The sequence below is a fragment of the Vombatus ursinus genome, unplaced genomic scaffold, assembly GCF_900497805.2.
Source record: "Vombatus ursinus unplaced genomic scaffold, bare-nosed wombat genome assembly UNPS02009062.1, whole genome shotgun sequence".
Taxonomy (NCBI): Eukaryota; Metazoa; Chordata; class Mammalia; order Diprotodontia; family Vombatidae; genus Vombatus; species Vombatus ursinus.
Window position 1 is genome coordinate 9911481 of NW_020948840.1, and position 22615 is coordinate 9934095.

General features: G+C 34.3%; 1 pseudogene; it reads right to left on the minus strand.

Moving 5' to 3' along the window:
* Positions 1-226: 226 nt before the first annotated feature.
* LOC114034778 lies at positions 227-648 on the minus strand (annotated as a pseudogene).
* Between the last annotated feature and the right edge of the window lie 21967 nt (positions 649-22615).

Here is a 22615-nt window from a genome sequence, read left to right on the forward strand (position 1 = left end):
GGATATAAGTTTTATCACCTCCTTCTAGCTACCCAAGCTCAAAAAACTCTTTTATCTCTTCACTATCTAATACCAAATTCCATGAATTCTGTCTTTACAGCACTTTTCAGATCCATCTCACCCTTTCTGCTTCTGTAACAACTAATCAACAAATTCAGGCCTTCACTACCTGTTAACTGGATCATTCTAATTATTTTCTTGCTTTTATTTTATTTTTTTTTTCAAATCAGACCAAGGCTTTTATTTTATTCATTTCTTGCATGTAAAATATTCTTTGATGACATCTTTGGCCTGAGATTCCTTGCCATAGTCCTTAACAACAACGCAACTGCAGCCAACCACTTTATGGGGCTTTCCCTCTCTGTCAATTTTACAGAGGCCTACCCATTTGCTCAGCTTTTTGTTCTTATCAACCTTGATCAAATTGATCTGGTGCTCAGCACACAGGGCCTCAACCAACTTTACGTACATAAGTTCATCACAGTTGGAAGCAAGAACACAAAGATGGGCTTGGTGTTTGTCCAAGGCTTTGGCAGCTTCAAGAATTCCATGAGCTAGACCATCGTGGATGAGTGCAGTCTTCAGCACTTCTTGTAGAGTGGTGTTAACGTCCATTACACCTCCAGCAGCAATGCCTTCCTCAGCCATGGCAGCAGTTCACGGGTGAAGTTAAATTTTGAAAACACCCGGGAGCCTCCACCTCCCGCTCAACTCAGAGGCGACAGGGAAAGAGCTATTTTCTTCCTTTTAACAAGTTACCTTGCTTTTAATAAATGCCATTTTTAAAGCAAGCAAGCAACTATCTAATGTACATCTGATCATATCAGTACTCAAAACTGTTACGGATTCCCTCATTGCCCAACTGATATATTTTATCCTGACATTCATGCCCCTGCAGGATTTGACTTCTACCTGTATTTTTAGCCATATGTCATACTGCCTCCCCTCAGATTTTCAAGAATCTGATTACACTGGATGACTACTTTCCTGATTTTTCTGATTTCTATACTTTTACTGAGATCTTTAGTCTCTCTCATTTCTGATCCATATTATACACTACAGCACCACTACCATCAAAAGACTGAAAAATGAAGTACCCTTGGGAGTATAAACACCTGCCCAACTGCCAGTTCTGCTTCTAGCTCAGCCCTCAAAGTCATGAAAATTTCTCCTTTGGAGAAAGGGCCAGTTATCCACAATCTGCCAACTGACACACACAGGGTAACATGGAAACCTGAAGGAGAACTAGGAAGCAACATATGCCAAGAATATGTAATGATCAACATCATTTTGACTACCTCTTCCCCTCATATCCTGGTGGAGACAAAAAGGACCCTCAGACTAAATCATTAGAAATAGCATTGCCCACTAAACCATCAGACTTGCTCTACCCGAGCCTCTCTAGTCATAATTAAGGGTATAAATCATTGTGCATAGGAGGCCATTTTCCTCAAAACCAGTGACAACTGGTAATTGACTGACAACAGGCAGATAGGTACAGGTGCCCTGAGAGTGACAGCATCTCATGCTGCCAGTCCTGCTAACAGCCCAGCTCTCACAGCTATCATCTGCAGAAGGAACTCCTGTGGAGTAGAGGTCATCCCTCTCATCATCTGCTATCGGATTGAAAATCTAACTAAAAGAGCAAGATGCCCTCAGGGAGAGTGGAGACATAATGCATAAGGAAAGTCTAACCACTACCATCATTTTGACCATTATTTTCTTTCAGATTTTTAAAGCAACAGCTCAGGACATAAATGAAGGAATCTTGAAAATAACAGTACTTCCTGTTCAGTGCCATCAGCCATCATCTTGGGAAGCAACCTCAAGGAGAAGCAGCCTGGCAACTGCTTCAGCAGATACTATGGTCACAATTACTGAGGACTCAGGATAGAAATTTCTTAGCACCAAAGCCCTTGGCACTATCAAATGATTTCACATCAGAAACATATAAATTTATCAGTGAAAATGACTTAAAGAGGAGGCATTATCATTTGTTGTGTTATTTTAGCCTCAGGAACATGAGGCAAACAACTGACATGGAAAGTAGATCCAGGAGAGACAATACCCAAATCATTGAACCATCTGAAAGCCATAATCAAAAGGAGAATCAGGAAAGCATCTTTCAAGATATTATCAAGGAAAACTACCCTGACATCCTGGAACCAGAGGGCAAAATAGGCATTGAAAGAATACACTGATCACCTCAGGAAAGAGATCTCAAAATAAAAACTCCAAGGAACATTATAGCCAAATTTCAGAATTAGCAAATTAAGGAAAAAAAATACTACAAGTGGGCAGAAAGAAACAATTCAAGTATTGAGGAGCAAAAATCATGATTACACAGAACTTGGCAGCTGCACAGTGGTCATGGAACAAATGTATTCTAGAGGTCAAGGGATCTAGGACTACAACCAAGAATAAGTTACCTCACAAAATTAATCATACTAAATCACTGGGAAAAATAATCATTCAATGAAATAAAAGAATTTCAAGCTTTCATAAGGAGAAGGCCAGAATTAAACCAAAAACCTAATCTTCAGTATAAAGACTCAAGAGAAGCAAAACAGGTAAAAAAGAAAAAGAAAACATAAGGGATTCAATAGAGCTAAGCTGTTTACATCCCTATATGGGAAGATGATACTTGTAATTCTTCTATTAGTACAGCTAAAAGGAATATACATAAACAAAGGGTATAGGTATGAAGTGAATTGGAGGGAATGACATAAAAAAATAAGAGATGAGAAAGAGGAGGACACTGAGTGCATAAGGTAGGAAGAGGAAGAATGGGGTAAGTTATCTTACATGAAGAGGAGAGAAAGACCTTATTACAGTAGAGGGGAAAATGGTCATCACTTGAAACTCACTCTCATCAGTATTGGCTCAAAGAGGCTCAAAATCAGTTGAATATAGAAATCTATTTTACCCAACAGTGAAGAAGGGGGGGAGGGAGATCAAGTAAATGGGTGGGGGGTGAGGACTGACAAAAAGGAGGAAAGGTAATGGGAGGTGGTAGACAGAAGCAAAACACTGCTGAGGTGGGAAAGAGTCAAAAGAGAGAGAGGACAGGCAGGAGGAAGAATAGGATGGAGGGAAATATACAAGTAGTAATAATAACTATGAATATGAATGGAATGAAGTCTCCCATGAAACAGAAGCTGATAGTGGAGTAGATAAAAAGGCAGAATCTGACAGAATGTTTTTTTACAAGAAACAAGCTGACAGCCAAGAGACACACAGAGTAAAGGTATGGGGCTGGAGCAGAATCTATTATGCTTCAGCTTTAAGTGAAAAAAAAAAAGCCTGTGTAGCAATCCTGACCTCAGACAACATAAAAGCAAAAATAGACATAATGAAAAGGGATAAGGAAGGAAACTATATCTTGCTAAAAGGTACCATAGACAATGAAGCAATATTAATAGTAAACATATACGCATCAAGTGGTATTTCATCCTAATTCTTAAAGGAGAAGCGAAGTGAGTTATAAGAGGAAATAGAAAAACTATACTAGTGGAAGACTTAACTGTAACTTCTCAGAACTTGATAAATCTGACCAAAAAATAAAGAAGAAAGAAACCTAGGAGGTAAATATAATATTAGAAAAGTTAGATGTGACAGACCTTTTGAGAAAAGTGAATGAGAATAGAAAACAATATTCCTATTTTACTAAGCAGCACATGGCACCTATGCAAAAATTGATGACCATGTAAAAGGGTATAAAAACTTGGAAAGTAAATGTAGATAGACAGAAATATGAAATGTATTACTTTGGATCACAATGCAATAAAAATAACATTCAAGGAAGGGCGGGGAAAGATAGATTAAAATTAATTGGAAACTAAATAATCTAATCCTGAAGAATAAATGGATAAAAGAACAAACCAGAGAAATAATCAATAATTTCATTAAGGAGAATGACAACAATGAGACAACATATAAAAATTTATGGAATATAGGAAAGCAGTACTTAGGGGACAATTTGTTTCTCTAAATTCTTAAATCAACAAAATGGAAAAAAAAAGAAAAGATAAATGAATTGGGTAAGCAACTAAAAAAATTGAAAAATAATAAATTAAAAATCCCCAATTGAGGACCAAATTGGAAATCCTGAAAATCAAAGGTGAGAATGATAAGATTGGAAGTAAAAAAAAAATATTTTGAACTAATAAATAAATCTAGGTACTGATTTTATGAAAAAACAAGATAAGATATTCATTAATTTGATTTAAAAAAAAGAAAGAAGAAAACAAAATTACCAGTATCAAAAATGAAGAGTGAAATCAAAGAAGGAGAAATAAAAGCAATCGTTAGGAAATATTTTGCCCAATTATATGCCAATAAATATGAATATCTGAGGGAAATTGAAGAATATTTACAAAAATATAAATTACGTAGATCGACAGATCAGGAAATAGAATGCCTAAATAATCCCATCTTAGAAAAACAAATTGAACAAACTGTTAATGAACTCCTCAGGAAAAAAAAAAATCCAAGGACCAGATGGGTTCACAAGTAAATTCTTCAAAACATTTAAAGCAAAATTAATTCAGAAATTATAAAAACTATTTGGAAAAATAGGCAAATAAGGAATCTTAACAAACTCCTTTTATGACACAAGTATGGTGCTGATACTTAAACCAGGAAGAGATAAAAGAGATAAATCAGATTATGGACCAATATCCCTAGTGAATGTTGATGCAAAAATATTTGAACAAAATACCATCAAGCCAATTGCAGCAATATATCAGAAGGATTATACACTGTGACCAGGTGGAATTCATACCATGAATGCAATGTTGGTATGATTATAGGAAAATTATAAACACAATTCATTATATTAATAAGAAAAAAACAGAAATCATATGATCATCTCAATAGATGTAGAAAAATCTTTTGACAAAATACAGTACCCATTCTTATTAAAAACACTAGAGAGCGTGGGAATAAAGGGAGAGTTCCTTAAAAAGATAAGCAGTATCTATCTAAAGGCATCAGCAAGCTGGAACTATCCCCAATAAGATCAGCAGTGAAGCAAGGTGCCCATTACCACCACTATTATTCAATATAGTGCCAGAAATGTTAGCTATAGCAATAAGAGAAGAAGAAGAAGTTAAAGGAATTAGAATTGGCCACGAGGAAAAAAAAACTATCACTCTTTGCAGATGATATGATGGTATACTTAGAGAACCATAGATAAATACATATAAATCACCAGCATTTCTTTAGATGACCAACAAAGCCCAGCGGCAAGTGATCGAAAGAGAAATTCCATTTAAAATAACTGTGAACAAGACAAACCCAGGAACTATAGGAACACAATTACAAAACACTTTTCACACAAATAAAGTCAGATCTAAACAACTAGAAAATTACAATTTCTCATGGTTAGGCTGAACCAATATAATAAAAATGACAATTCTGCCCAAACTAATTCACTTATTCAGTGCCATGCCAATCAAACTACCAAAACTTATTTGAAAGAGCTAGAAAAAATAACAACAAAATTGAATTGGAAGAACAAAAGGTCAAGAATATCAAGGAAATTAATGAAAAAAATACAGAGGAAGGTGACCTAGCAACACCAGATCTCAAATTATATCATAAAACAGTAACCATCAAAACTATCTAGTACTGGCTAAGAAATAAAATGGTGGATCAGTGCAATAGATCAGGTACACAAGACACAGAAGTCAAATCACCATAGTAACTCCATGTTTGATAAACTCAAAGACCTCAGCTTTGGGATAAGAACTCAATATTTTAAAAAAATGATGGGAAAACTGGAAAACAATAGGACAAACTAGGTCTAGATGAACATCTCACACTGTGTACCATGATAAGGTCAAAAGGGGTGCATGCTTTAGATGTAAAGGGTGACAAGATAAGCAAATTAGAAGAACAAGGAGTAATCTACCTGTCAGATCTATTGGGAGGGGAAGAAGTCATGAACAGACAAGAGACAGAAAATATTAAAAAATGTAAAACAGATAATTTTGATTAAATCAAATTAAAATGCTTTTGTACAAACAAAACCAAAAGCAACCAAGATTAGAAGGAAAGCAGAAATTTGGGAAACAATCTTTATAGCAAGTCTCTCTGATAAAGGCCTCATTTCTCAAATATATAGAGAAATGACTCAAATTTATAAGAATATAACCATTCTGCAATTGATAAATTGTCAAGGATATGAACAGGCAGTTGTCAGATGAAGAAATCAAAGCTATCTATAGGCATATAAAGATGTGCTCTAAATAACTTTTGGTTACAGAAATGCAAGTTAAAACAACCCCGAAATACCACCTTATACCTATCAGTTGACTTATATGACAAAAAGGAAGACAATAAATGTTGGAGCGGATGTGGGAAAATTGGGACACTGATACACACTATTGGAGTTGTGAACTGATCCAACCATTCTGGAGAGCAATTTGGAACTGTACCCAAAGGCACAAATTGTGTATATCATGTGATCCAGCAACACCACTACAAAGTCTGTATCCCAAAGAGATCATTAAAAAAGGAAAAAAATACCTATATGTGAAAAAGTATTTATAACAGTCCTTTTGTGGTGGAAAAATATTGGAAACTGAGGCAATTCCCATCAAATGCGGAATGGTTAAACAAGTTGTGGTATATGAGTGCAATAGTATACTATTGTGCAAAAAGAAATAACAAACCAGCAGATGTCAGAAAAACATGGAAAGACTTGTATGAACTAATGCAAAGTGAAATGAGCAGTACCAGGAAAACACTGTACAACAACACTGTGTGATCAACTATGAATGATTCAGCTGTTCTCAGCAATAGAATGATCCAAGACAAATGTAAAGGACTCATGAAGGAAAATGCTATCCACATCTAGATAAAGAACTGATGGACTCTTGAATGTAGATTGAAGCATTTCTAAAAATTATTTATTTCTATTTTGTGTTCATTTTTTCTTTTTGATCTGTTTTCTTCTTTCACAAAGGTGACAAATATGCAAATATGATAGCAAATGTATTACCTATATCAAATTGCTTACTGTTTTCAGAAAAGGGGAGAGGAGGAAGTGAGAAAAATTTGGAACTCAAAATCTTGTGAAAATGAATGCTGAAATTTGTCTTGACATATTATTAGGGAAAATAAAATATCATTTTGAAAAAAAATTTTAAAAAAGCAAAGCTAGCTAAAAAAATAATGTTTCTTAGCACCCACTTCCCTATTTATTGGCATTCTGCTATTACTGCTATTATTGCAACAAAATATTAACAATTATTTTGCATTTTTCTTTATTTTATAGGCTGCCATGGCCAAAATCTTATCATTGAACAGTCAGCCTACTCTTGTTAGGCTTCTCCATATTTTGACTTCAGGAAGCAACCATCTTTGGGCAGGATAACATTCATGATTAGAATTTTGACGTTCAGTTGTTTCAGTTGTTCCTGACTCTTTCTGACTCCATTTTGTATTTTCTTGGCAAAAATATTAGAGTGTTTTGCCTTTTCCTTCTTCATTTCATTTTACAGATGATGAAACTGGGGCAAACGGGGTTACATGAATAATCTAGGATCTCACAGCTAGATGATTAGAATGTTTATTGAACATCACAAAACTCACAGCTAGATATGATAAATGAAAGATGTTCTTTATTTTCCAAAAGGAACAAAATATATGAAGGACTGAATGAAAATGTGTTTTTGTTTTCAAGGTTTGAATAATACTGTGTACATTCCCCTTAGGGCACAACTTGTTAGGGGTCCTCCAGTAGGCTGTCTTGCAACTGACTAAAATGTTTTTGAGGATCAAAGGATAGGTGAGCTGAAGTTGATTTCATCAAGCATTTAGCCAAAAATATGCTAGAAAAGAACCCCCACTACCACACACCTGACACATCTTGCTTGAAACATTTTAGTGAATGGAGACTCAATTCCTCCCATTCTCCCATTCCATTTTTAGTAGGCAACCCATTTGATTTCTAATAACTGTAATTGAGGGCACACTTATGCTCATGTTGAGCCTATATTCCACATGTCCTGGAGACTTTTAATAGTCAATTGACCAATAAGGACTTGTTGGAAAACTTTATGTGTGTGCTGATGATAAAGAAATAGAAAAAATGAATAGATAACAATGCACTGATATATTTCACAATGATATTCTCCAGAGGTTCTTAGATTGTGAATTATGAAACACAAAGATGAATTCAGTGTCAACCAGCCACTTATTTATACCATCAGACAAAACAAATTATGCAATATCAATTTTTGAAAATCCCATTCTTCTCAAAATAGTACATTATCAATCCTTTCTGCTTAAACTTTGCATCCAAACAATAACTTTCTAGTTGTAGCGTGTTATTTATAGTTATTAATGTTATACATAATTAGATATACTTCATAATATGTTTTGGCCTATACATGATTTATTACTAATATTGTGATAATTCCATATGTATGTAGTATCATGTAATTATATTTAGTCACAGCAAACTATAATTTTAATGCTATTGAGATCTGTATTAATGAGTGGAAGCATATATAGTTGAAGTTATAGATTGTACAACCATGTTTAAGAAAATATTTAAATTTTTAATGTAGATCCCTAAATAAATTGATTAAATCTCAAATAATGTATGAATTTATACTATTTTTCTTCCTATTTGTAAGCCTAGAATAGGACATGATTTCTAGATCAAGACTATATTTAGTGTAGTGGTGATAGAAAAAATAAGTCAGGTGTCTTTGTGTAACAATTCTAAATTATAACTTTGGTCATTGTAAATTCAATAAGACAATCAGTTATGTAGTAATTATACTCATTTTTCAAAACATGATAACTTTTCACTACATTAAGTAAATAATTTAATATCCTCATTTATAAAATTTGTTATGGTTTGTGACAATAATATTTTATGACATGGACATTCTCCTTTTTCAATAGCTAGAATGATTTCATTCATTGCCCTCATGCAATTTATCACCAAATATCTTTCTTCCAGTTATTGTCAACTTATGAGCAATATATTTACTTAAACTGGTTGATTGTTCACTTACATCAAAACATTTCATTTCCTTTCCATCATTACATTTGACATTCATGAGTTTTTCCCTGCCCCTTATGTAGCATTCTCCCTAATAAGAAATTCCAATCTGACTATTGAAGCTTTTCTGCTATCAGAACCTGAACACTTGGTATTCTGCTCTCTTTAATGCATTTTCTAATTCTTTCTGCCTCAACTCTACGGATTCTATTCTATTTTTTAAAATTTTCCATATGTTGCATAAATCGTGTACTACTGAGGTTCTGCACTAACTTATTTTTCATACACTTATTTTTCATACACACACATACACACAGACATATGAAACATAAGTTATAATATAAATTATATCTATAAGTTTTATGTATATGATGTTTTCATAAATTTCTCAAGACTAAATGTATTTTCCTCTGTAAGTACTGAATTTAATAATTTAATCTAGGAGAAGAAAGCTAATAGAAGCTAGAAGAAGCTATTATACTTCAATATTCCAACCAATATATTATCTTATTTTTGCAGTATTTCTGTTTCTATAGATTGTAATATATTTACACTTTCTCATCCTCTGCAATGAGATGCCCAGGTGCTCCCATGAGTCTTTCATGGGGCTCCACTTGTTTTGGTAAGAGATTTCCTCTGACTTTTTAATATTAGGCATACACCACAATCTTACTTTTACTACATAAATTACTACTAAATTTTCATGATCAAAAAATTGAAAATGCCATTTTTGCACATATATTGTCATTGGTAAGATGACACATGTATTTAAAATCACATCTCTCCATTGCCCCTAGAGTTACTTATAATTTTCTTTCCTTTGTGAGTGAAGTATCATATGATTTGCAAGCATAGTAACACTAGAAGAGTATTGGTCTTTAAAAGATAGATTTTTTTTTAATTTCTTGGAATAGCTTAGAATCATTATAAGTGCTTGGAAATTTCCCAGAAGCAACCAACCTACTTCTATATTCTTATTTAAATATAGATCCACTTCATTGTCTATCTTCAATGTCTCTAAAATATTTATGTACCAGTGGAACTGATCAATGGGCTCTTGATTCAATGACTTAATAGCAGCTAGACAATAGGTATTCATATTCCCAGAATGTATCACAGTATATGACATGTAGTAAGCACTTAATAATTTCCCCCTTATTTATCTATATATCTATTCATTCAGCCTCTATAGTAAGATGCTAAGCTGAAATGTTGTGATTAATTTTGCATAATATTTAGAGACTTAATACTATTAGCACAATTTCATTTCCAAGCCAGAATAGAAAAAAATGAACAAACAAAAAAGCTACACCATATTTAGGAAATCACTTTTCCATTTGTACTCTTCATTCTCTATGATGATGTCAAACCATGCATATTAATTCAAGTGAAGTCATTTTTATTATGTCATCATCAGATATAAATGGAGCCTTTCTGAAGCCTTGAAAAATATATCATGATTTAGCAAATTAAATGTTTTTTTTAAATAATCAACAAATAATAAGTGTAAAGGCTCCTTTATTCTCTGCACCATTTGATCAGCCGTGTGATTATAAAAGTAGGCTGCTGTAGCATATATTTTCAAATTTTTGCCTCTTTTCTTATTACATTTTCACCAAGGATACCTTTGATATGTGGATAGGCCATTTTCACAAATGTATTGCAGGAACAAGACAATATGAATACATATCAGTAGTTCTTGATGTCTTCTAGATTATGTTTTTTTTTTCTATTTTAATTCAATCTGTGGTTCTCCCCCAGACTTTCAGTTTCTTACCTTCTTTCATCTATATTGAGAATCAGTGTCTCAATATCTCAAAGTAAACTTTCCTTCAGCAAAGATTTACTTCATGAATATCCAATCTCTCACAGATCTTCCTTCTTAGTGTAAATTCAGCTGCCTCATTTAGCACATTTAACACAGTTTTGTTTGTTGTTCAGTCATTTTAGTCATGTTTTTCTTTTTGTGACCCCTTTTGGGCTTTTCTTGGCAAAAATAATGAAGTGGTTTGCCATTTCCTTCTCCAGGTCATTTTACAGCTGAGGAAACTGAGGCAAACAGTGACTTGCCCAGGGTCATACTTATAGTAAGCATCTGAGGCCAGGAAGACGAGTCTTCCTGACTCCAGGCCCAGAAAAGCTGCTCTGTTAGACTGTAGAATTAACGTCTCAATGTGGTTGTTCTCCCAACATTGCTAAAAGAACTGACTCTTTTTCAAAATGCAAAGAAATATCTATAACTAGAGGGATATCTATATGAGAGAGAGAGAGACAGAGAGAGAGAGACAGAGAGACAGAGAGAGAGACACAGAGACAGAGAGAGACAGAGAGAGAGAGAGAGACCGATTTTCATTATGGGGTCTTCAGATGCTTTGACTTAATTGGGTCTCTAAATTTTCTGTTACTTTTCTGTTCACTATTTGCCTAATACAACACAAAATTTTATACCCACCTCCTCCATGATCCTTTGCAAATTAATTTATATTCTACAACAGGATTGTCTTTTGCTGCCATAGCTCTTCATTTAGTAAGGAAAGACCATATTTTCTTCTTAGTTTTTTTTGGGGGGGTCTCTTTTGACCTCCTTTTTGTGACATTCTTTGAAATTCCATTACAATTATTTATTGTCTTTGTCAACTACTTTTTCTTCTTACATTGCCAATATTTCAGCAGCAATACCTAATTTTAAGAAAACACCCTGGAGTTAAATTTTTAACCCATGTTATCTACAATTAATAGCAACAACGATGAAAGAGTTACTTTCTTTTATATTTTGTCTTCTTTTCTTTTACAAACTATATGTTTTGAAGCCTCAATTTTAAGTTCTTTAAGCTTAAAGGTATATAGTCTATCTGGATGTTAGAAAAATCAGAAACAAAAATCTACTACAGTGAGTGAGTGAAGGAAAGTCTTTATCACACTTCTCATGAGAGAAGCAGGCACAATGCACTTTAATAGCATGTGGGCACTGGTTCAGTGGTACAATCAACTTTTAAACTGTTAGTAAGATCCATACTCCACCCATTAGGGCTCCTATTGGTCTAGTTCATCTGAGTTACACCCTTCCTGGACAGCCCATTGCATGTTCCTCCATGCTTTGTTAACTCCGCCCACTTAGTGGATCCCATGTTCAAAAATGGTGGCTATCTCCGCCCTTGGGGTGTGTCAGCTCATATTCAATAAGCTTATTAAGCAAGCACAGTGGAGAAAAGCCTTTGCCTGGTGGAAGCCCAGTCCTTGAACCTTGAACCCTGAACCCTGAACTTGGCTGGTTGCAACCGGTTTAGCCTCTCGGGTTCTTTCTTAAGAACTAGTTGTTTACAGAAAAGTTTGGAGTACTTTCTGATTGTTCGAGGGACTATCCACAAGATCTTGGAATTTCTTATCCTCCTTAGGCTTCCACCTAAGCCCCTAAAATCTTTCTTACACTGGATACTATGAAATCTTATGAATTATATTCACCTATCCTGGCTAAAATTCATTGTACTAAGTAATTGTTAAGTTTTTAATCAAGTTTATTACTAAATAGTGATTGCGCATTATGATAAAGTAATACATAAGTTTTTGTTTGTTTGTTTGTTTTCTGGATGACCTAATCATAGAAAGTCAGCAGGCATATTTCAGATCATTTCTTCATTTATTTTTCTATCATGAACCGTATGACATAGTGGTTAACTATACATCAGTTTGCTGTCCTTTCTACATTAACCAATCCCTCCTTATGGGTTAGAATTTGGTCACAAGAACAGTTCCCTTTCATTGTTCAAGCTACCTTTTGAGTGTAAATCATGGATATTGTAATCTGATGGAGGGAGGTAAACATAATAATAGCTACCATTTATACAGTGCCTAATATTTTCTCATTTGATCCTCACAACAACCCAGTGAGGTAGTTGATATTCTAATCCCCATTTTACAGATGAGGACACTGGGACAAACAGAAGTTAAGTCACTTGTCCATGGTTACATAACTAGCAAGTTACTGAGGCTGGATTTGAATTTGAGTTTTCCTAATTTGAAAACTCAATGCTCTATCCTCTGTGCCACTAGATGCCTCTACAATAAGATATATTACCAGTAACAACAGCAGTAACAGTAACAACAACAGTTGCAACATTACAGTAACAACCACAAACACCCTATATTATATTATAGAATACTTTTTAACCAAAGATAAAGTTTATTAAAACATCTGTCATATTGTCCAGACTCTTAAGGAATCTGAACATTACTGAGCTATTAGTTATATTATAAGAATCTGAGCAGTAGCTAGATTTTAAGAATCTAAGCACCTTAATGGAGACAAGATGGACCTTATATATAGAAATACTGTGGGAGGGATCTAGGAGTGGCCAAGTAGTTTGGGGTGACTGGAAAAGGGGTCTAAGGAAGATCTGAATGGGAATGGCCAGTAAACTGGAATGAACAGAACTCTTGAGACCTGGACCACATGGCCAAGGGAGAATGGAGCCTAGCTAGGATTAAGGGTGGGAAATGGCCAGGGGCCACAATGGAGGGGAGATTGAGTGTAGCCACAATGAAAGGTCATTTGATGAAATTATGGCCTCAGGCAAATACTAGAGATTTGACCACTTAGGACAGTCAAGGGTTTTTCCTTTTCTGGGTCTAGTTCCCATCCTCATCATTCCCTCCTCAAACAAATGGGGACCCAAATTCTTTTGGCGTAAGGGGCGAAAGTCTCAGCTTCTGAAACTGCTTCCTGCTGGCAAGGAGTATAGAGCTGTCCCTGCCTCATGGGGGTCCCAAAGAGAAGGTTGACTGTAACCAAGCACAGGCTGCATCCAGGGAATGATGGGGAGGCATTGGCTGGTACCTGCTGTTTGCTACCAACTGTAGGTGAATGGCCTGTAGTCTGGAAAATGCAAATCTGACAGAAAAGACTGCAGGGTCCAGATATAAAGTAGGGACTAGATTTAGGGCCCAATATGAGAAGATGAAACAGCCTTAGTTTTGCTTGTATTTAGATAATTCAGTTTTCCAACCATGCAGTATCAAATCTACCTCATAGCCAGACTCAGGAATAGCCAGGTGGGTAACATTCCTTTTCAAAGGAACATAATGGGAAAACTGATCCGGGAGGATCTCATCTTAGAATAAGGCTAAAATTGTCCTCTCAGCTTTTCCTGATGCTGAGTACCCACCAGTATCACCTTTTTCTGAGTAACTTGTGGCATTTCTCTCAGGTGGTGGATTATTGATTATCGATGGATTATGATCCATCAGACAACTCAATATAAAATCCTATGAGCTTTTACCTCACACAGTACGTTTCACTAATCACAGTTTAGGAAAAACTTTTCCAGGATTTACGTCTCAAATTTAAATTTGTCCTGGTGCAAAAAGCCAACCATTAGAGATTTATATACACTTGAAAATTCTCAGCAAGCCATATACAACCCAAACAAATTTTTCAGCTAGCTTACACATTAAAACAATAACCAATAATAGCCAAATTATTTTAGTGGTAACTAAATTATGAAAAGTAACTCATTACCAATTAAGTGACTTCAGTTTTGTTAAACACATTTCCAAATTATTTTTACACAGAGAATCAACATCTCATCAGTAACAATTAAAACTACAAATTGAAAAGAGCCTGCTTACCCAAGTTCATAGGCTAGCTTCATTACCTTGAGCAGAATGTGCTGAAACTGGGTGATGCTTCCAGGCAAAGGTTGCCCTAGGGCCCAAGGCCATTGCGGGGGCACTATAGCTGCTTCCCCTTCCCCCTCCTTCCTTTCCCAGGTGGGGGAAGGTAAAATCAAAGGTGAGGGGTAAAGGGTGAAACTCTCTTCTATGAGAGGTGTTAACAGATACTCTCTTGACTCAAGAGAAGGGAGTGGGAGAAAAGAGTGACCAGGGTTGTAAGGAGGAGTTCTAAACTCCATAATGATTAATCACAAAACCTCCAGAATCTGCCAAGATATTTTCAGCTGATCTAACTTTTCCCTGTAACCTCCATGAAGGAGGATTCAGAGGTGCAGAGGGAAGGGAGTAAGTAAGCCTCAGGGAACCAAAAAGCAACTGCAGTTTTTCCCAATTCCCTAGCACCAAGGGAACTGACAGATTTGGACATATACTGCCAGATGGAGAGTCCATCCTTGTCCTATATTCCTCTATGCTGCGGAAGGTGTACCCAGGTCCGTGGCTTGAACTGAACCAGTGCACCAAGAGCCTGAGAGTGAGACAGCCTAGTAATTATCTCCCAGAAAAGCACCTCTAAACCTTGGTGCTTGGAGAGAGACTCCAACTGCAGAGCAAGAAAGGGGGCAGGGTGTTTGGGGGAGGGGTGTGGCTTGCATACCTTCCAGTCTTGGCTAGAGAAGAACTTGGGGTTAGGCAGTTTCCATGTACGGGCCACCAAAATGATGGTGTTTAGGGGTGCTGGGACACCGAGATCATGACATGTGGGTCCTGCTCAAAAGAATTTGACCCAAGTCTTCTTTCAGTCAAAAACGAAGTTTATTAAAGATCTGTCATAGGAGCCAGACTCTTAAGGAATCTGAACATATGTGGGCTATCAGCTAGATTATAAGAATCTGAGCAGTGACTAGATTTTAAGAATCTAAGACTATAGAATAATTTTCAAAGGTAATACAAGCCACTTCCTTAATCAATCGGTATTCCCAAAGACAAAATATTCAAAATTACCTGAGGCTGCATTCAGAGTTATATTGTTCAGAAAGAAAGAGGTAATTATCCCATTATATGCTGTTCTGTTACCCACATTCAGAATATAGCACAGTTTTGGAAAAATATTGACAAATTGTCACACAACTAGCGAATTTTGTGATCATTTTAATGTGATTTTTATTTTTTCATTTTACATCCTTTCTGCTGGTAATATATGAAATGTTAATGTTTTGTGAATTTATTTTGTTTCAGGATACTTTACTGAAGGCATTCTCAATTTTTATTTATTTATTTGCTTATTTATTTATTTTGCTTTATCACTAGTTGTTTTTTTTTTAATTCCCTAGATAAACCATTATGCAATTCAAAGGAATGTTTGCATTGTTCTTGCCTCTGATTTTCCCATCAACTTATTTTTCTTCTCATGGTAATGCCTGATACTTTTTGGTACCATGAGAGACTACAGGGACAGTGGAGAGTCTTGCATTCTTGAATCACAACTGCTCGTTCTATAAAATTTTCTAGTTTTTCTCTATTACATATAATGCTAGTGTTTCTTTATAAAGATGTTTTTATTTTATCAAATTGAGGATATGACCTATTGTACCTACGCTCATTTTTTAAGCATAAATGAAAGCTAAGTTTTGCTGAAGGCCTTCTCTGTGTCACTTGATATAATAACTGGCTTTTTAGTTTTGATACATTATAACTTTTGTCCATAATCTTCATCATTGGCAGTCACCTCTATATTTAAGGCGCATAGCTGATTTTATCATCATATACATATTTTTGGATACATTGTTGTAGATACTACTATTATATTTAAAATGTTTTGCAACAATATTTATTAGAAACATTTTTGTATGGCTATTTTATTTTGCTTTATTACTCTTTGCTTTGGATCTCAGAACTATATTTATCTCATAAGGAAGCAAGTGGGGTGTTTTATAGGCCTATTTTAAGGAATATTGTATATACTATAGGGATCATTAGCACTTTTTTTTAATCACTTGTAAATCCTTATGCATTAAAAGTTATTTTTTTCCTTTGGGATTTCATTTATGATAGCAATGATTTCTGATCATATATGAAAATATTTACATTATTTTTATTTTGTTAATGTAATAATTTTATTTTTTTATAGATATTAACCCATTTTATTTGTTTTCAACTTTGCTGGAATATAATTAGGCATAATCATTTTGGATAATTTTCTCTTTGCCATTCATTTTGGACTGTCCTTTATCATTTCTCTTTTTCTTTTAAAAATAAATTAGCCAATGATTATTATTATTTTTACATCTGTTTTTAAATTGTATTAAAATATCTTTCTATCATATTTGTTTCAAAACAGATCTTCATTTTATTAGTTCAACAGTAATTCATTTTCACTTTTGTTGCTCTCATTAGACTTTCAAAATTTCTACTTCTATGATGTATGTTTGTGTGTCATTGATTTACTAGTGTTCTGGTTTTTAAAAATGCTTAATTTTTTAGTTCTTTATTTTTTATATTTTTAAATATATGATCAGAAATATAATTTTTTCTAAACACTGATCTAGCTGGACCCCTTCAAGTTTGGTATATTGTTTTGTGATTATTAATTTTAAAGTATTTAATTCTTCTATGACTTTTTTTCTATCTGATATAATTAATTATATGATATAATCATGTAGTCTCCATGTAGACTTAGCTCCTAAGTTCCTATTTCCCTATTAAGTTTTTTTATTGAATTATGATTTATTAAGGGAGCTAGCATGTATTAACAGATTAGGCTTTTAATGGAAAAGACCTACATTTATGTGCTGCCTGCCACACATACTAAGCATAAGACCATGGAAAAGTCAAATAACTTCTCAATGCTTCAGGCAAATCTCTAAAGTAACATTCTAAAGATGAATTCATCATCTGTATTAGTGAAACGAATTTCCAGCCTAGGAATTCCCTACATAAATGAAATTACAGGTTCAAATTTAAAGCAAAGTCTCTAAAATATGTAGTTAGTATTTTTTTCCATTTCTATTCTCATATGAGTAATTTCATACGCAATCAATTTCAATAAGTGTTTGATGTGATGCTTAATAGTAAGTACTGGCTTTTAGTTTCCCATTTGATACTCGTATTAGTTCTTTATATCTTGTTTTTCCAACATTATATTCATGTCCATAATTTCCTCAATGTTTATCATTATTTTAGACTTGCTGATGTCTAAAAGATTTTTTAAAGTTGTCTACAATTATTGTCTTGTCTTACTAGCTTCACATATTTAAAAAAAAAGGCATTGGCTTTTCTGTTATGTATTTAAAAACTATGCCTTTACTGCACACTCAGCTATTGAAATGAATCTATGATCTCATTGATTCAGAAGTTCCCTGTATTCATTCTTTTTTTAAATAGTATATTATTTTTTCAATTATATATCAGGACAATTTTTAGCATTCCTTTATGAATGATTTTGAGTTCCAAATTTTTCTTCCTTCCAACTTCCCTTCCCCTCTTTTGAAAATGGTAGACAATTTAATATAGGTTATACATAAGCAAATTAGAAGAGCAAGGAATAGTCTACCTGTCAGATCTATGAGGAGAGAAATAATTCATGACCAAACAAGAAATAAAGTAAAACATATTTCCATATTAGTCATCTTTGTGAAAGAAGAAGCAGATTAAAAACAAATACATGGAAAAGAATAAAATAAGTGAAAAAATGCTTCGATCTTCATTCAGAATCCATCAGTTCTTTATTTGGATGTGGATAGCATTTTTCTTCATGAGTCCTTTGTACTGTCTTGGATCACTTTGTTGCTGAAAAGAGCTGAGTCATTCATACTTGATCATCATACAGTGTTGCTGATACTATGTACAATGTTTCCTTGGTTCTACTCTTCTCACTTTGCTTCAGTTCATACAATTCATGATTTCTTATTGCACAATAGTCTTCTATTAAATTCATAAACCACTGCTTGTTCAGCCATTCCCCAATTGATGGGCATCACCTCAATTTCCAATTCTTTGTGCCACAAAAAGAGCTGCTATGAATATATTTTTATATGAAATTCCTTTTCTCTTTTTTATGATTTCTTTGGGGTATAGACCTAGTAATGGTATTGCTGGATCAAAGGGTATGCAGTTTGGTTGCCCCTGGGACATAGGTCCAAATTGCTCTCCAGAATGATTGGATCAGTGCACAATTCCACCAACAGTGCATAAGTGTCCCAATTTTCCCACATTCTTTCCAACATTTGTTATTTTCCTTTTTTTTCATATTAGCCAACTTCAAAGGTATGAAGTGGTATTTCAGAGTTGTTTTAATTAGCATTTCTCCAACCAAAAATGATTTAGAGCACTTCTTCATATACCAATAGCTTTGATTTCTTCATCTGAAACTGTCTTTTCATATCCTTTAACCATTTATCTCTGGGGAAAGGCTTGTATTCTTGTAAATTTGACTTAGTTCTGTATATATTTGGAAATAAGACCTTTATCAGAGACACTTACCATAAAGATTCTTTACCAGCTTTCTGTTATCCTTCTATTCTCAGTTATGTTGCTTTTGTTTGTACAAAGTTTTTTTTTTAATTTAATATAATCAAAATTATTTAAGTTACATTTTGCTATGTTCTCTATTTCTTGTTTGGTCATGAATTATTTCTCTCCTCATAGATCTGACAGGTAGACTATTCCTTGCTCTTCTAATTTGCTTATGGTCTCAACCCATTCATTCTTCTCCATCCTTTGCTTTGGGATGTTTTCTTGTGGAAGCCCACTTGATATGCTTCAAGCGCTCTTCACCTTCTCCTGCAACAACAACAACACAACAACAACAACAACAACAACTAAGGCTGGTTGGTCACTGGTCAAGCCTCTCCTTCATCTCATGGCCAGTCTGTTTTCTCTTCCTATCATAAATCTCTTTGATGTCAACTTTTACTCCTGTTCTTTGAAATTCCTCATAGGTTATATGGTATAGCCTGTTCAAATGAACCATATATCTTTTCATTGCCCACTATGTGAGATTACTAATTATTTAAAGGCAGTCATATTTCATGTCTCACTGCCATACAGAAATGCTGGTAGAATGTTATCATTAAACATATTGGGTTTCTGCTCATTTGATAATATTGAATTCATTAAAGTAGTTTTGCAATTTCCCAAAGGAAATCTAGTCAAAGAAATTTTTATGAATCAGTAAGCTCTATAAGTTTTCCATCTCAATGGAAATGGTCTGGGCAACAGGCATCTGCCCTCCATTTCTTTTTGTTTGTTTGTTTTTGTTTCTGGGTAGTCAGGTCAGATTCCTTTTCAATGATTACTGATCTCTTCCAGGAGGTTCTGTTGTGCACTAAGGCTGGATCCGATTAGTATAATATCATCTGTAAATAGGAGTATCTGGAGACCTCACCATACAATGAGAATCCCTTTTCAATTTGGACCCTGTGCTGGAAACCTCCTTCACAATGGCAAACAACTATGATGGGCATATATTGCCCCATTCTATTGTATGCTTCCTCTGATGGTTATATTCAGAAGTTCCTCGAACAGGGTAATTTCTCTTATTTATCTTTCAAAAATTTTGAATTATTTTGATATAATAACTAGCTATAAAGCACTTTAAAATATGCAAAGTGTTTTACAAATGGAATTTCATTTTATCCTTGCAATAACCTTGGGAGAATGCAACTGCTATTATTACCTCTATTTTACAGATGAGGAACCTGAGGCTGATAGAGATTAAATGACTTGCCCAGAGTCACACAGATAGTAAATGTGTCACAAATATATCTTAAAATACAATATTCAGGGTATGATTTATCAATTTATTAGTAAGGCTAGCAAGTCATCAATAAATTAAGGTCAGTGGTATCTCTCACTGCCCAACAACCCCAAGTAAGAGTATCAGGTCACCTTAAAGCTAAGTGTCTTCTTTCTGACAGCATTTCATTGGGACTTCTGACAATGAAAAGGCAACCTGAATTGATGGACATTTAATGAAAAGCTGGGGTAAGAGTTCTCAACTCCTTCTTATAACTTCATAGTTGAGGCGGAGGAGGGTAAGAAAGAAACCTGGTCAGAGAACAAGTTGCTCTAGTAATTTAGGCAAGGACAACATCCCTCCCTAATAAGGCTCTCCCTGGCTTAGTTTCCCTTTTGTAGATCAAGTTACCCCTAACTTTAATTAGAAAGAAAAAAAAACACAAGGGCGACCCTTTGGTAGCATGGAAAAGGTCAGGTTAGCTTCTGAGAAGAAAAGGGCAGCTAGGTGTCACAGTGGAGAGAGTGCCTACCCTGGAATCAGGAAGATCTTAGTTCGAATCTATCCTTGTTTGATCCTGGGCAAGTCACTTAACCCTGTTTGCTTCAGTCCCTAGTCTCTAAAATGAGTTGAAGAAGGAAATGACTAACTACTGCAGTATATTTGCCAGGAAAACTCCAAATGGGGTCATGAAGAGTCAGATGTGACTGAAAAACTATTGAACTAAGCCAGCCCAGGCCCTGAGAGGGGCTGGAATGTGATCATATTCCTCAACCAGTTCCTGATTTTGCTATTTGAGGTAAACTGAAAGGAGTGGGTTTTGACAGAAAAGGGAATATTACATATTCATATTAATAATCAAATGATAAAGAATTAAAGTTAATTTCTTTGTTTAAGGCTAGATTTGCATATAAAACTTCCAGATCAAGTCCAAAGCTCTATCCACTATGCTACCTATAATATGATTAAAAAAAAACCTTTTTGGAAAAGAACCTACAAGGCAAGGTTGTACTCTATTTTTTATAATCAGTAAGCAGTAAATACAATGGCAAATCTGTTAAAAAATAGATAATTGCCAAATGATAGTGTGGTCCATTGCTTATATTACTTGTGAAAACTTTCTTTGTCACTATTAATGACTTCATTGAGGATGATGCTTGATAGATAATGCTCATAAAGATTCTTTTTAAATGTATGAGAATATATGTATGTTTCAGTAGTTACTGCATTCCTTTTGTCATAATTTTTCTATATTAAGGTCTAAAATGTTTCTATTCCTTTTGCAAATCTCCCTTCTGTAGATACTTTGAAAATCCATCAATGCCTTCACAAATGTATGGCCTCTAGAAGATGTTTATTTGATAAACACTTGATAAGATCTGAAAGATTTTTCCAATTATGTTTTCTTCATTGCCATTTCTACCCTCCCTGTAAGCATATCCTGAGTTGTAATGATATGGTATGTGAGTGTTGGTTTCAAATTCCTCAATGGAGAAAAAATACCCACAGATAAATTGATAGATAGATAGACAGATAGATGCCATAGATATATGTGTTTATGTATGTGTGTATATATGTGTGTATGAATGTATGTATATATGAATATGTGTATATGTATGTATATAAATGAATGTATATATATATGCACACACATGTATATGTGTACACATACACATTTGTGTTTATATGTGTGTATGTGTATTTTAGTTTGTTGCTCTATTTTCATCCTCAAATGCCCTTGGATTATATTGCTTAGCTAAATAGTTCCCATACCTTTCTAAAAACTGGTTTTCCTTCTACTACTTTTCTCTCCAATATGAAATAATACAGATCATAATTATCCATCATCTTTTTTGGGGGTTTTACAAACAAATTTATATTGCAATCAAATTGTGCCATATCTTTTCATCTCACAAACAAGTGAAAAAACAGACTTTTTTGTACTACTTTGAGCTCTTTGGTATGGTATCTAAATTTCATTGGCTAAATTTCTGAATAACATCATCATAATAATTGTTAATGTAATTTCTTTTGTCAATTTACTATTTCTGGTTATCAATTATGTGTTTTAATAAATATAGAATTCTATTAAATGTATGATGCACCAGTATTTCACTGTTATTCTTCTTCTTTATATTGATTATTATTTTAGTTCTGATGAGTCAATGATAAGATTACACACAGACAGT